This window comes from Scyliorhinus canicula, chromosome 5, assembly GCF_902713615.1.
Source record: "Scyliorhinus canicula chromosome 5, sScyCan1.1, whole genome shotgun sequence".
In the NCBI taxonomy this organism is placed as follows: domain Eukaryota; kingdom Metazoa; phylum Chordata; class Chondrichthyes; order Carcharhiniformes; family Scyliorhinidae; genus Scyliorhinus; species Scyliorhinus canicula.
This window is the reverse complement of record NC_052150.1, coordinates 60483918-60497474: the sequence shown is the minus strand read 5'-3', so window position 1 is coordinate 60497474 and position 13557 is coordinate 60483918. Positions and strand designations below refer to the sequence as shown.

The 13557-nt window shown below is 47.1% G+C and overlaps 1 long non-coding RNA gene across 1 annotated transcript in view; it reads right to left on the bottom strand.

Moving 5' to 3' along the window:
• The window catches only part of LOC119966015, a 183987-nt gene that overhangs the window by 1047 nt on the left and 169383 nt on the right, over window positions 1–13557 (bottom strand). The window lies entirely within an intron of this gene.

The following is a 13557-nucleotide window of genomic DNA, read 5'->3' as shown; positions in this document are numbered from 1 at the left end:
AGGGGTGGCGTGGGTGGACAACTATGTTCACGTTCGGCATTCAGTGGTGTTTGCAGCTGCATGGCCATTTTGCTGGCTGCATCAATGGTGTTCCGCGTCCATCCACCACAACCCCACAGACCACCCCCTGCTACTTCCCCCGGCCTTGGCAGAAGCCACCCGGCCAACAGCACAACAGCCAGCAAACTATGGCGATGTTGGACACTTTACGTACCCCCACTCTCTCCCTCAGCAGCCACCACACCTGTTTCATGCTTTTTAAAAGCACAAGTGAACTCAGCCCATCAGAGGTGCAGCATCTCAGAGGCCCTGAAGAATACCGGTTCAGGTCCGCTAATGATATGCAAACGGTGTTTACAGTACATGCGTTCTGGTAGCATTGATGCTGCTGTTAAGGTGACGGAGAATTGCGATTTGGCATCAAATTGGTACCCACCGTGATTTTGCTGTTGGAACCTATTCTCTGCCCAATCGCGTTTTGCGATTTCGGCATCGGCAATGGAGAATCCCGCACCATGTCTCTGCACCATATAGGAGGGTGGCTATTGCTACTGCTCTGTAGACCATGAGCTTGATACAGGGTCACTCAAACACTCTCTTCCTGAGGGAACTAAAGCTGAGCTGGCACACTGAAGGCAGTGTTGACCCTTCCATCAATGTCTGCCTTTGTTGACAGTAGGCTCCAAAGTTATGGAAAATGGTCCACATTGTCGAAGAATTTTGAGAACTGGGGACAGTGCTGTGTGGTGGCGGAGGGTTGGTACAGCACATTTGTCTTATTGATGGTTTGTGTAAGGCTCATAATTTAGAATTTAGAACAGTACAGCACAGAACAGGCCCCTCGGCCCTCGATGTTGTGCCGAGCAATGATCACCCCACTCAAACCCACGTATCCACCCTATACCCGTAACCCAACAACTCCCCCTGAACCTTACTTTTTAGAACACTACGGGCAATTTAGCATGGCCAATCCACCTAACCCGCACATCTTTGGACTGTGGGAGGAAACCGGAGCACCCGGAGGAAACCCACGCACACACGGGGAGGACGTGCAGACTCCGCACAGACAGTGACCCAGCCGGGAATCGAACCTGGGACCCTGGAGCTGTGAAGCATTGATGCTAACCACTATGCTACCGTGCTGCCATATCCTCGGTGAAGTGATTGGCAAGGGTTGGAGCTCAGATTCTGTTGTGGGTTAGGGTTGAGAGAACCCCAAAGTGGATCATGGAGTTCACCTGACCCACAACTTTTAATAGATTGTGGTATGGGGAGCACATGGGCCACTCTGCAGGAGTGGTACAGCAGAAATGGAAAAGTAATTTTTAAAGCAAAACAATGTTTATTTTATGAACTCAAGTTAACCTTTTTGAAACATACATCTTAGCAACCATCAATTCAAATACAACACTAAGTAAACCTTAATAACTTCCCCAACAAGATCCAGAAGACAGAAGAAACACCTTTTAACAGAAGCACATCAGGTTTACATTCACTACTGAGAACAATTATAATTCTGAACTCACCAAATGATCAGGAGATCGTCTTTTCATGGCAGAGATATCAACAGTACACCTGCTCCGTCTGGCTTCAGCGCCAACACTGAAAACAAAACTAAAACACACCCAGCAGCAAACAGCCTAAAACGAAAGTATAAAGCTGACAGATAGCCCAGCTACACCCACACTCTGACATCACTGATAAAGACCCATTTCTTAAAGGTACATTTCTTAAACACCCATTTCTTAAAGGTACTCTCACATGACACCTCCCCAAAGAAAAAAAAATAAACCATCAACTTCAAGATGGTTTCATATTTCACCTTTTCAATATCCTTCAAGAAATGCCACAGTAAATATACTTTGTCATTTCAAAAAGCAAATCACACAAACAGGTATAATAATATAGTCCTTTTTTTTTTCGTTCTTCTTCCTCCAACTGAAATCCGTCTCGATTGACAGTCTCTTTGAACAAGAAGGTCTCTGCACAATCCATCCATTTATTTACGCCTTGGCATGTCTCTTTAAAGTCAGATACTTTAGTTCAATCAGATCACAGAGCCCCTTGTAATTCTCCAACACATGAGCATTGGTTATCACAGCTTTCAGGTTGTTGAAACTCCACTGTCCATTGAAATTTTTGACGTTTCTTCAGCAAGTGCATCAGTGGAGCAATCACGCTACAAAACTTTTGCACAAATGTTCGATCAAATCCACTCATGCCAAGAAATCGCATTATTTCCCTTCGTCTTGATGGTATGGAAAACTCCTCAATAACTGTTGGTTTCACATCCCTTGTGACCATTCAACCCTGTCCAATTGTATGGTCAAGGAAAATGACTCGGGCTTTTCCAAATTCACTTTTGGCTGGGTTTATCACCAGACCCGCGTCCTGAAGTCAATTGAATAACTCCATCAGATGTTTTAAATGTTCTTTCCATGACTGGCTGAAAATTACCAGATCGTCGATGTATACCGCACAATTGGGTAATCCTGAAACAACTTTGTTAGTTAACCGTTGAAATGTGGCTGGTTCGTTTTTTATGCCAAATGGCATAACTTTGAATTGGTATATACCATCTGGAGTCACAATAGCTGAACTCTCCTTCGCCCTTTTGGATAAAGGTACCTGCCTGTAACCTTTAAGTAAATCCATTTAAGAAACAAAAGTTGATTGTCCCACTTTCTCAATGCAATCCTCCAAACGTGGGATAGGATAAGAGTCCATTCTTGCAACGGCATTAACCTTTCTATAGTCCACACGCAACCTTTGGGTACCGTCTGGTTTTGGTACCATCACTATGGGTGAGCTCCATTGGCTGCAACCCACTTCAATTATGCCATTTTTAAGCATACTCTCAATCTCTTTGTTACCCTGTGCCAATTCTAAAGGGTTAAGTCTATATGGATGTTGTTTGATTGGAACTGCCTTTCCCACATCTACATCATGTATAGCCATTTTAGTACTTCCCAATTTATCTCCACAAACTTGCCCATGTGATATCAATAACTTTCAGGTCAGTCCGTTTTTCCTCTGGAAGGTAACTCAACAATTTATCCCAATTTTTAAGAACATCCTCATTTTCCAATTGAATTTGAGGAATGTCAAATTCACAGTCATCTGGATTTGGTTCATCTTTGAGTTAGAATCATTAAATCCTCCTTTTTCTCTCCTTCCCTTCCAAAATACCTTTTAAGCATATTCACATGACACACTTGGTGAGTCTTCCTTCTATCAGGTGTTTTTAACCACATAATTCAACTCACTTAATTTCCTTTCAATCTGATAAGGTCCACAAAACCTTGCTTTTAAAGGCTCACCTACCACTGGTGACAACACTAAAACTTTATCCCCACTGGCAAAACTACGAACGTTGGACTTCTTGTTTGCTACCCATTTCATCACATTTTGTGCAACTTTTAAATGTTGTTTAGCCAATTCACCTGCTCTATTTAATCATTCCCTATAATTTGACACGTAATCCAATAATGTAATTTCCGATTTCTCAGTCACCAATCAATTTAAGCAGCCCTCTTACCTCATGACCAAAAATTAGTTCAAAAGGACTGAATTTGGTTGACTCATTAGGCGCATCCCTAATTGCAAACAGTACGAATTAAATTCCTTTATCTCAATCCTTTGGATAATCTTGACAATAAGCCCTCAACATTATCTTTAATGTCTGATGCCACCTTTCTAACGCTCCCTGCGATTCTGGATGGTACACAGTTGATTTAAATTGTTTTATTCCTAAGCTATCCATAACTTCTTTGAATAACCTTGAGGTAAAATTTGATCCTTGATCCGATTGTATTTCTGTGAGTAGTCCATATCTAGTAAAGAATTTAAGTAACTCCTCCACAATCTTTTTGGCTGTAATAATACGTACTGGAATGGCCTCTGGAAACCTAGTAGACACGTCCATTATCGTCAAAAGATATTGATTCCCACTTTTCGTTTTCGGAATTGGTCCTACGCAATCAATTAGGACCCTTGGTTCCTCAAATGCTGGAATGGGTATTAAGGGCGCTGGTTTTATCACTGCTTGAGGTTTCCCTATCACTTGACATGTGTGACATGATTGACAAAATTTAACTGCATCATTATGTAGTCCAGGCCAATAAAAATGTTTTTGGATTTTAACTTGAGTTTTCCTTATTCGTAAATGACCTCCCACTGGTACCTCATGTGCTACTCACAACAGTTCCTTTCTATACCCTACCGGCAATACAACTTGATGAACTTCTGCCCACTTTTCATCCGCCTGCATAGGTAAAGGTCTCCATTTTCTCATCAAGACATCACATTCACGTTAAAACACTCTGGTATACACTCAGATTCCTCTTCCGTATATGCTTTTTGATACATCCGTTTTATTTCTATATCTTTCTGTTGTAACTCCGCCAATTTTCCTGAACTAAAAATATCTGCCTCATCCTCCACCTGTTCTTGTTCTTTTTCAGCCATGTGATCAAAAATCGTTTCTGATAAGTGCCCTTCAACTTCATCTTCTCAAGAGGAGTTTGATTTCTCCTCTTGTCGTAACCTGTGACTTTGCGACCTTGTTACTACACAATCCGGAAAAATCCCAGGATATTTGTCCTTCAACACTTCAGTTGTCTGATTTTCCACTGGCTTATCAACCACCGTAGGCATCACTCCCACCTGCGATCCAGCTATATCATTACCCAAGATAAACTGTATTCCTGGACAAGATACTTTCTCTATTGCTCCACTTAACCACTCTTCACTGGACTTTCCAACCTTACCTTATATAATAGAACGCTACTCCTCTCACCCTGAATTCCACATATTACCACCTTTTCTGGCAACATTCTTCCCAAACTACATAGCTCCCCATCTCTTACCATTAAAGATTGACTAGCTCCCGTATCTCTTAAAATTGTGATTTCTTTACCTGCTCCTCCTGATACAATCTATTGGATTGTCTTAGTGAACTTAAAGACAGATTGTATGATTGTATGCCCTTCCCAGGTGCACTAATGCTCCTCCTGCACTCATCTCACGATCTTCTCCTTGTCCAAGTACTGAGGCAGCCTCACGATGATTGCCCTCAACAGCTCCCTCGCTTTCGGCTTCCTCCTTCGCTTCAGGAGGACGGTCAAAGATCCCCCCTCCACCCCCCCCAACCTCTCCAACATATTAGCCACATATTCTGTGCCCTGCGTTCCCTCAATCCCTTCAGGCAATCCATGATCCTCAGGTTCTGCCTCCTCGAATGGTTCTCCAAGTCATTGATCTTCTCCCTCAACGCTTTCCCACCCTCCGCCATCATCAGAATTTCTGCCTCCAACAAGCCAATTCTATCCTCATGGTCAGCCACCAACCTCTCCACCTTCTGGATCGACACAGTCTGCATCTCCAGCCTCTGCTCCACTCTCTTCAAGGCAGCCTAAATTGGTTCTTCCAACTTTGCCAGATTCATTTCTGCTTAAACTTGGCTCAAAGGAATACAACCAACTGTGCCATCGACCATTGTGGAGCAATGACGTCACAGGTCCCTCCACCATGTTTTCCCCGGCTGCACCACACGAGTCCTCTTGGTCCGAATGTTGCCCTTTGTTCATCACACTCCTCGTCTGGTAATTCTTCAACATTACCCACCAAAGGAGAATAATGTATTCTTTAATATTCCCTCTTTTTCCACTTGCAAGAACCCTGCAAAATGAGTAGAAGGCGCCAAAGAATCCAACCTCAGACAGGAGCCACCTTTTGTGCGACTACTCACTCCATAGCCACCACCGGAAGTCACCAACACCCCACAAGTTGATGTATTGCGCGGCAGTGGATATCCAGCTCATTGCTAATGCCATCCATGACATCAAAATGGTCATGCTCGGACCCAATGGCACTCGTGGCCTTTAGGAGGTGCAGGTGTGCGATGGTCTCCTATCCAATTGGACCCCTGCTCGGGCGGAATTTCACTTTGGCCCCAAGCCCTGAATCCCCTCTCGGGAACCGAAGTCCCACAGCCCGAGCCGCCTCTCAGAAAAATCCACTGTGTCTATCTGCACAGTGTGGAAGGTTTTCCTGTATAGGCTGCTGCTGCACATCTTGCACCCATCACCTGGAAACGACTTGACGTGCCTTGTTGTCGTCCAGTGGTGGAAGCCCCCACTGGAGGCCTCTCTACGGAGGAGTCCTCCCCCTTAACATTGGGTACCTGGGGTGGAGGGTGTTGCATGCAGCAGTCCCATACAACCGTAGGCTGCATCCTTTCCTGCTCAGGGTCAGAGGAGGGCAATATGTCTGGCACGTACCAGTGAGGAACGAGGGAGGAGCCGAGTTCGATGGGTGGTGAAGGCGAAATGGGTGGAGGAGTTGGGGCCTATACTGGAGGAAGCGATGTGGAATGAGGCGCTGAGGAGGAGGAATGCAACATCATTTTGTACAAGGCTGAGCCTTATTCAGTTGAAGGTGGTATTTTGAGTGCACCTCACTAACACAAGGATGAACCACTTTTTCCAAGGGGTGGGGGACTAGTGTGAACACTGCTTGAGGGGCACCACGCTCCACACATACATGTTCTGGTCATGTCCCAAGCTGCTGGGGTTCTGGAGGTCCTTTTTTAAAATGCTTTTATTAAGGATTTTTCATATTGTACAGAATAAATGTGAGAGTGAACACACATAAAAAAAATATATATATACATCGTGTTGCCTTCCATTATTTACATTGGTTGTCGTTCGTTATTTACAATGGTTACAGCTTCTTGTTTTTAGTAATCTTTATTGTCACAAGTAGGTTTACATTAACACTGCAATGAAGTTACAATAGGCATTTAGTTCTACCTGGTTCCCTTGCTTCACTCTTCCCCTTTTCTTCCTTACCCCTGTCCAATTCTGGTCATCTTCCCTCATCTGTTCTTTTATCCTGTTCCTATTGTGTTGACGTGTTGCCGTGTATTTTGTTATGTGTTGGACATGGTTGGGCTCCATGTCTCTTTACCCCCACCCCTTCTTTCTTTTGAGTTTGTTGTTTTACCGTGGCTTCCCCCTCACTTCCTTTGGCTTATTTGCTGTTCAGTAAAAGTCTTACAACACCAGGTTAAAGTCCAACATGTTTGTTTCAAACACTAGCTTTCGGAGCACTGCTCCTCCTCAGTGCTCCGAAAGCTCGTGTTTGAAACAAACATGTTGGACTTTAACCTGGTGTTGTAAGACTTCTTACTGTGCTCACCGCAGTCCAACGCCGGCATCTCCACATCATTATTTGCTGTTGGTTACAAACAGGTCTTGGGTGAATGGCTCCCATGTTTTGTGGAAGCCCTCTTCTGACCACCGGATGGTGAATTTAATTTTCCCCATCTGGAGAAATTCTGATAGGTCGGACAGCCAGTCTGCAGCTTTGGTTGGTGCTGCTGATCGCCAGCCAAGCAGGATTCTCCAGCGGGCGATTAGGGAGGCAAAGGCAAGGGTGCCAGCCTTCCTCCCCATGAAGAGATCTGGCTGTTCTGATATACTGAAGACATGTCACTCATGGGCATGGCTTCACCCTCATCTCCACAACCTTGACATCGCCTCGAAGAAATCTGTCCAGTACCCGACTAGTCTGGGGTAAAACCAGAAGATGTGGGTGGCCAGGCGCCCTTAGCACCATTCGCATTTGTCCTCCACCTCCGGGAAGAACCTGCTCTTTCGGATTCTGGTTAAGTAGGCTCTGTGTACCACATTCAGCTGAATTCGGCTCAGCCTTGCGCATGTGGAGGTGCAGTGCTCCACTACAGAATCCCCACTCTATTTCAAACCTTATGTCTTCCTCCCACTTTTCCCTTGTCTCGTCCAGTGTCATCTAAATCTAACACCTGGCCGGGTTCATTACCCAGTACCAAATCCAATGTGGCCTCGCCCCTTGTTGGCCTGTCTACATACTGTGTCAGAAAACCCTCCTGCACATACTGCACAAAAACTGACCCATCTACAGTACTCGAACTATAGTATTTCCAGTCAATATTTGGAAAGTTAAAGTCCCCCATAACAACTACTCTGTTACTCTCGCTCCTGTCGAGAATCATCTTTGCAATCCTTTCCTCTACATCTCTGGAACTATTTGGAGGTCTATAGACAACTCCCAACAGGGTGACCTCTCCTCTCATGTTCCTAACCTCGGCCCATACTACCTCAGTAGACGAGTCCTCAAACGTCCTTTCTACCGCCGTAATATTTTCCTTGATTAACAATGCCACAGCCCCCCCTCTTTTACCATCTTCTCTGTTCTTACAGAAACATCTAAATCCTGGAACCTGCAACAACCATTCCTGTCCCTGCTCTACCCATGTCTCCGAAATCGCCACAACATCGAGATCCCAGGTACGAACCCATGCTGCAAGCTCACCCACCTTATTCCGGATGCTCCTGGCGTTGAAGTAGACACATTTCAAACCAGCGTCTTGCTTGCCGGTGCCCTCTTTCGAACTTTTAACCCTATCCCTGACCTCACTACTCTCAACATCCTGTACACTGGGACTACAATTTAGGTTCCCATCCCCCTGCTGAATTAGTTTAAACCCCCCCGAAGAGCACTAGCAAATCTCCCCCCCCAGGATATTGGTACCCCTCTGGTTCAGGTGAAGACCATCCTGTTTGTAGAGGTCCCACCTACCCCAGAATGAGCCCCAATTATCCAGGAAACCAAAACCCTCCCTCCTGCACCATCCCTGTAGCCACGTGTTCAACTCCTCTCTCTCCTTATTTCTCACTTCGCTAGCACGTGGCACAGGTAACAACCCAGAGATAACAACTCTGTTTGTTCTAGCTCTCAGCTTCCACCCTAGCTCCCTGAATTTCTGTCTCAAATCCCCATCTCTCTTCCTACCTATGTCGTTGGTACCTATGTGGACCACGACTTGGGGCTGCTCCCCCTCCCCCTTAAGGATCCCAAAAACACGATCAGAGACATCATGAACCCTGGCACCTGGGAGGCAACACACCAACCGTGAGTCTCTTGGTTCCCACAGAACCTCCTGTCTGTTCCTCTAACTATGGAGTCCTCAATGACAAGTGCTCTGTTCCTCTTCTCCCTTCCCTTCTGAGCAACAGGGACAGACTCTGTGCCAGAGACCTGTGCCCCATTGTGAGTCGTCCCCCGCAACAGTATCCAAACAGTATCCAAAACGGTATACTTGTTATAGAGGGGAACGACCACAGGGGATCCCTGCACTGCCTGCCGGTTCCCTCTCCCTCCCCTGACGATAACCCATCTACCTTCTTCTTTTATCTGAGGTGTGACTACCTCCCTATAACTCCTCTCAATAACCCCCTCCGCCTCCCGAATGATCCAAAGTTCATCCAGCTCCAGCTCCAGGTCCCTAACACGGTTCTCGAAGAGCTGGAGTTGGGTGCACTTCCCGCAGATGTAGTCAGCAGGGACACTCGAGGTGACCCTTTCCTCCCACATTCTGCAGGAGGAACATTCAACTGCCCCAGCCTCCATTCCCACTGAACTAACTTCCCAATTACTGAAAACGAAAAAAAAAACTTGTTAGTTTAGCAACCCGACGGACAGAACTTTTTTTTGGTTAGAGGAGGAGGATGGGTGGGAGACACTACGTTAGTAGTGTTTCGGGTAAAGCTGTCACTCGAGAACAGCCCCTTCACAAACCACCTTCAACTTACGCTGACCGCACTGCACGTATGCAAATCTCCCCGGAACAGCCAATCAGAAGCTCTGCTCTGCTGCCCTCTGTTGGATCTTAGCTCATTTCCCCCTGCCCCCCGCCTATTGTTCTCATTCTCTGCAGGACCTTTTGGGAGATCCTAGGGTTTCTCCCCCCTCATACAAACACCATGATCAGGTTTGCTAATGAGTTGAAGAAGGCTTTGGGGATGTTGTAGATCAGTATGGATCTGAACAGGAGAGGAACCTGGGTAGTACATTCATCTTGATCATCTGCACTCTCCCTGCCAGGGAGAGTGGGAGTGTATCCCAACTCTGCAGGTCCTTTTTAACTTCCTCCATCAGGCTGGTCAGGTTCCATTTGTGGATCCGTGTCCAGCCATGGGCAATTTGAATCCCCAGACAGCCGACTTTGTGTCAGGCCTGTTTAAATGGCGTCCCTCCAGCTCTGCCCCTCCCGCCTTTGCAGGTTCACCGGGAAGATCTTAGTTTTGCTCAGGTTGAGTTTATAGCCCGAGAAGGTTCCAAACTCTTTCAAGAACACCATGGTTCCTTCCATGCTGCTTTGCGGGTCCGAGATGTAGAGGAGCAGGTCATCCATATAGAGCGAGACTCTATGCTCTCTGTTTCCTCTCCAGACCCCTTCCAATTCTTTGCCATCCTGAAGATCGCTAGTGGTTCGATCGCTAGGACGTACAGCAGCGGGGACAACAGGCATCACTGCTGTGTGCTTCTGTGCAGCTGGAAGTATTTAGAGCTGGTGGTATTTGTCCGAATGCATTTTACAGGAGTTTCACCCAGGTGGTGAATACTGGTCCAAGCCCAAACTGCTCCAATACCTCTATGAGGTTCCAGTGACTATCCTGATAGGGGTTTTTGTCTCCACTCCCCCCTCGTGCGGGATCAACCATAATTAACTGGTGGATATGCCCCTGCACTCCGGGGTTTTCCTTTGTTAGGGGACCATCCAAAATAGCCGTGGTCACCGTTCTTGCCACGAGGCCGGGCCTCTCCGCTCCAGGGTTTCCCTTTGTTCAGGGACCCTCCAAAGTAGTTGCTTGCAGTGCCTTTGTGTTCCAAGTCACCACATATGGCCTGTTGTAGCCAGTCTAATGTTCCTATGCTTCCCTTAAGATACTTCTCCTCCATCCCTCCCCGGTACTCCTCCCTTCCTGTTGATGTTCCACCCCCCATGTTTCCTTCCCCCTTTTCTTCCCCTGGTTGTCTCCATTACTGATGTGTACCCCACCCCCTTTACCAGGTGCTCTCTCCTTTGCTGGAGATGTGCCTCGGCCCCTCTTTCGCTCATGCTTCCTAGCACAAGCTTTCCAGGTGGTGAGGTGACTCCCTTCCCATGGATATGTATCCATGTGTCAGCCGCTATCTGTTCTCCCCACCTGCCGTTCTGCACACCCTTTCCTGTGCTCCGCTACACTCATTATTTCCTCTCTCTGCTGCAACTCCCATCCTCAGAACGAGGCACTGCCGTCCCGTGCAGAGTGTCCTTCAAGTCGGATAAATAAATTAATAAAGTCTCTTTGGGTTCTCTTTTCATCGCTGTCCGTGCTGCTGTTTCTCAGTCCATTCTCCAGGACAAATTTATCTGTGTCCACAGGGGCTGTGAAGAAATGCTCCCTGCCCTGGAATATGACCCAGTGTTTGGTCGGGTGCGCCATCCCTAATTTTATGACACGTTTGTACAGGGTTGCCTTCCCCCTGTTGTACTCTGCCCAACACTTGGCCAAGTCAGCCCCAATGTCCTGGCAGATCCTGATCCGGTGACCTTCCCAGTCACAGTTTCTTGTCTGTCTTTCCCAGCAGAGGATTCTTTCCCGGTGTTGATACCGATGCAGTTTGACGATTGTCGCCCTCGGCTGCCCTCCAGGTCTTGTGTCTTGGGCGAAGCGACCAGTGGGCTCTGTCTATTTCTGGTGAGTTAGGGAGGCTATCTCTTTCCATAACATTGCCCCAATGTCCTGGTAGGGGCCACATAGTCCATGGGGTCCCTGCCTTCAATCCCCTCTGGCAGGCCCACTATCCTCAGGTTTTGGTGCCATGATCGGTTTTCCTGGTCTTCTATCTTTCCTCTCAGACTCCCCTGCATCGTGACCAACCGTATTACTTCCATTTCCACGGCGGCAATCCAGTCGCTATGGTCAGTTGAGGCCTTTTCCAGCTCCTTTATGGTGTTCCCCATGGCCTCCAATCGCCTCTCTGCCTTGACCAGAACCACCTGCATGGTTTCCAGAGCTTCTTCGACTACCACCCTGACCGCAGCCTGAATACCGGTCTTCATCTCCTCTCTATGAACTCTTAGTTACCTTGAGAGAAACATCCTCCATCCACCCTTTTGTGAGGGGAGGTTCCTCGTGTGGCGGGCCGGTCCTTCTCATTCTGGCGTGGCCCAAGCTTCGTCGCCTTGTGCGTCCGTTGGCTCGGCCACTTGCTCCGCTTGGCTTTTCTCTTTTTTTGTCTCTTTGCAGCCTCTGGAGTTGCTGTTGCTCTGTATCTCCGTTCATGTTGATATTGGTTCGGGTGTGGGAACACCTTTTTCGATGGTGAAATGGGCCAGTTAAGAGGGCACGTGTGTTCGCGCATCCTAGGGGACTGAAGGCAGATGTGGTAATGTTGCACGAGATGCACCTTAGAGTAGTGGACCAGGTTAGACTGAGGAAAGGCCGGGTCAGTCAGGTTTTCCACTTGGGGCTGGATACAAAGACAAGAGGTGTTGCGATCTTCATTAATAAGCGGGTGATATTTGAGGTGGGTAGAATATTTTTGGATGTGGGGGGGGGGGGGGGGAGGGTCGATATATTATGTTTTGTGGTAAGCTGGAGGGGGTGAAGGTAGTGCTGATTAATGTATGTACGCCAAATTGGGATGACGTGGAATTTATAAAGAGGATGTTTCCTGGTATGGAGGGTGCTAGCTATGAAGAAAGGTTGGGTAGATTAAGATTGTTTTCGTTGGAAAGACGGAGGTTGAGGGGGTACCTGATTGAGGTCTACAAAATTATGAGAGGTATGGGCAGGGTGGATAGCAACAAGCTTTTTCCAAGAGTGGGGGTGTCAATTACAAGGGGTCGCGATTTCAAGGTGAGAGGGGGAAAGTTTAAGGGAGATGTGCATGGAAAGTTTTTTATGCAGAGGGTGGTGGGTGCCTGGAACGCTTTGCCAGAGGAGGTGACAGAGGCGGCCACGATAGCATCATTTAAGATGCATCTAGACAGATATATGAACGGGCGGGGATCAGAGGGAAGTAGATCAAGAACATAGAACATAGAGAAATACAGCACAGAACAGGCCCTGGTGCCGAACTTTTGTCCTAGGTTAATCATAGATCATAGAATTTTGGACACAAAGGGCAATTTATCATGGCCAATCCAGCCAACCTGCACATCTTTGGACTGTGGGAGGAAACCGGAGCACCCGGAGGAAACCCACGCACACACGGGGATGATGTGCAGACTCCACACAGACAGTGACCCAAGCCGAAATCGAACCTGGGACCCTGGAGCTGTGAAGCAATTGTACTATCCACAATGCTACCGTGCTGCCCTTAAGAACAAATTAATCTACACTCCATTATTCTACCATAATCCATGTACCTATCCAATAGCCGCTTGAAGGTCCCTAACGTTTCCGACTCAACTACTTCCACAGGCAGTGCATTCCATGCCCCCACTACTCTCTGGGTAAAGAACCTACCTTTGACATCCCCCCTATATCTTCTATCATTTACCTTAAATTTATGTCCCCTTGTAATGGTTTGTTCCACCCGGGGAAAAAGTCTCTGACTGTCTATCTATTCCCCTGATCATCTTATAAACCTCTATCAAGTCGCCCCTCATCCTTCTCCGTTCTAATGAGAAAAGGCCTAGCACCCTCAACTATCCTGCAAACCAGGCAACGTCCTGGTAAA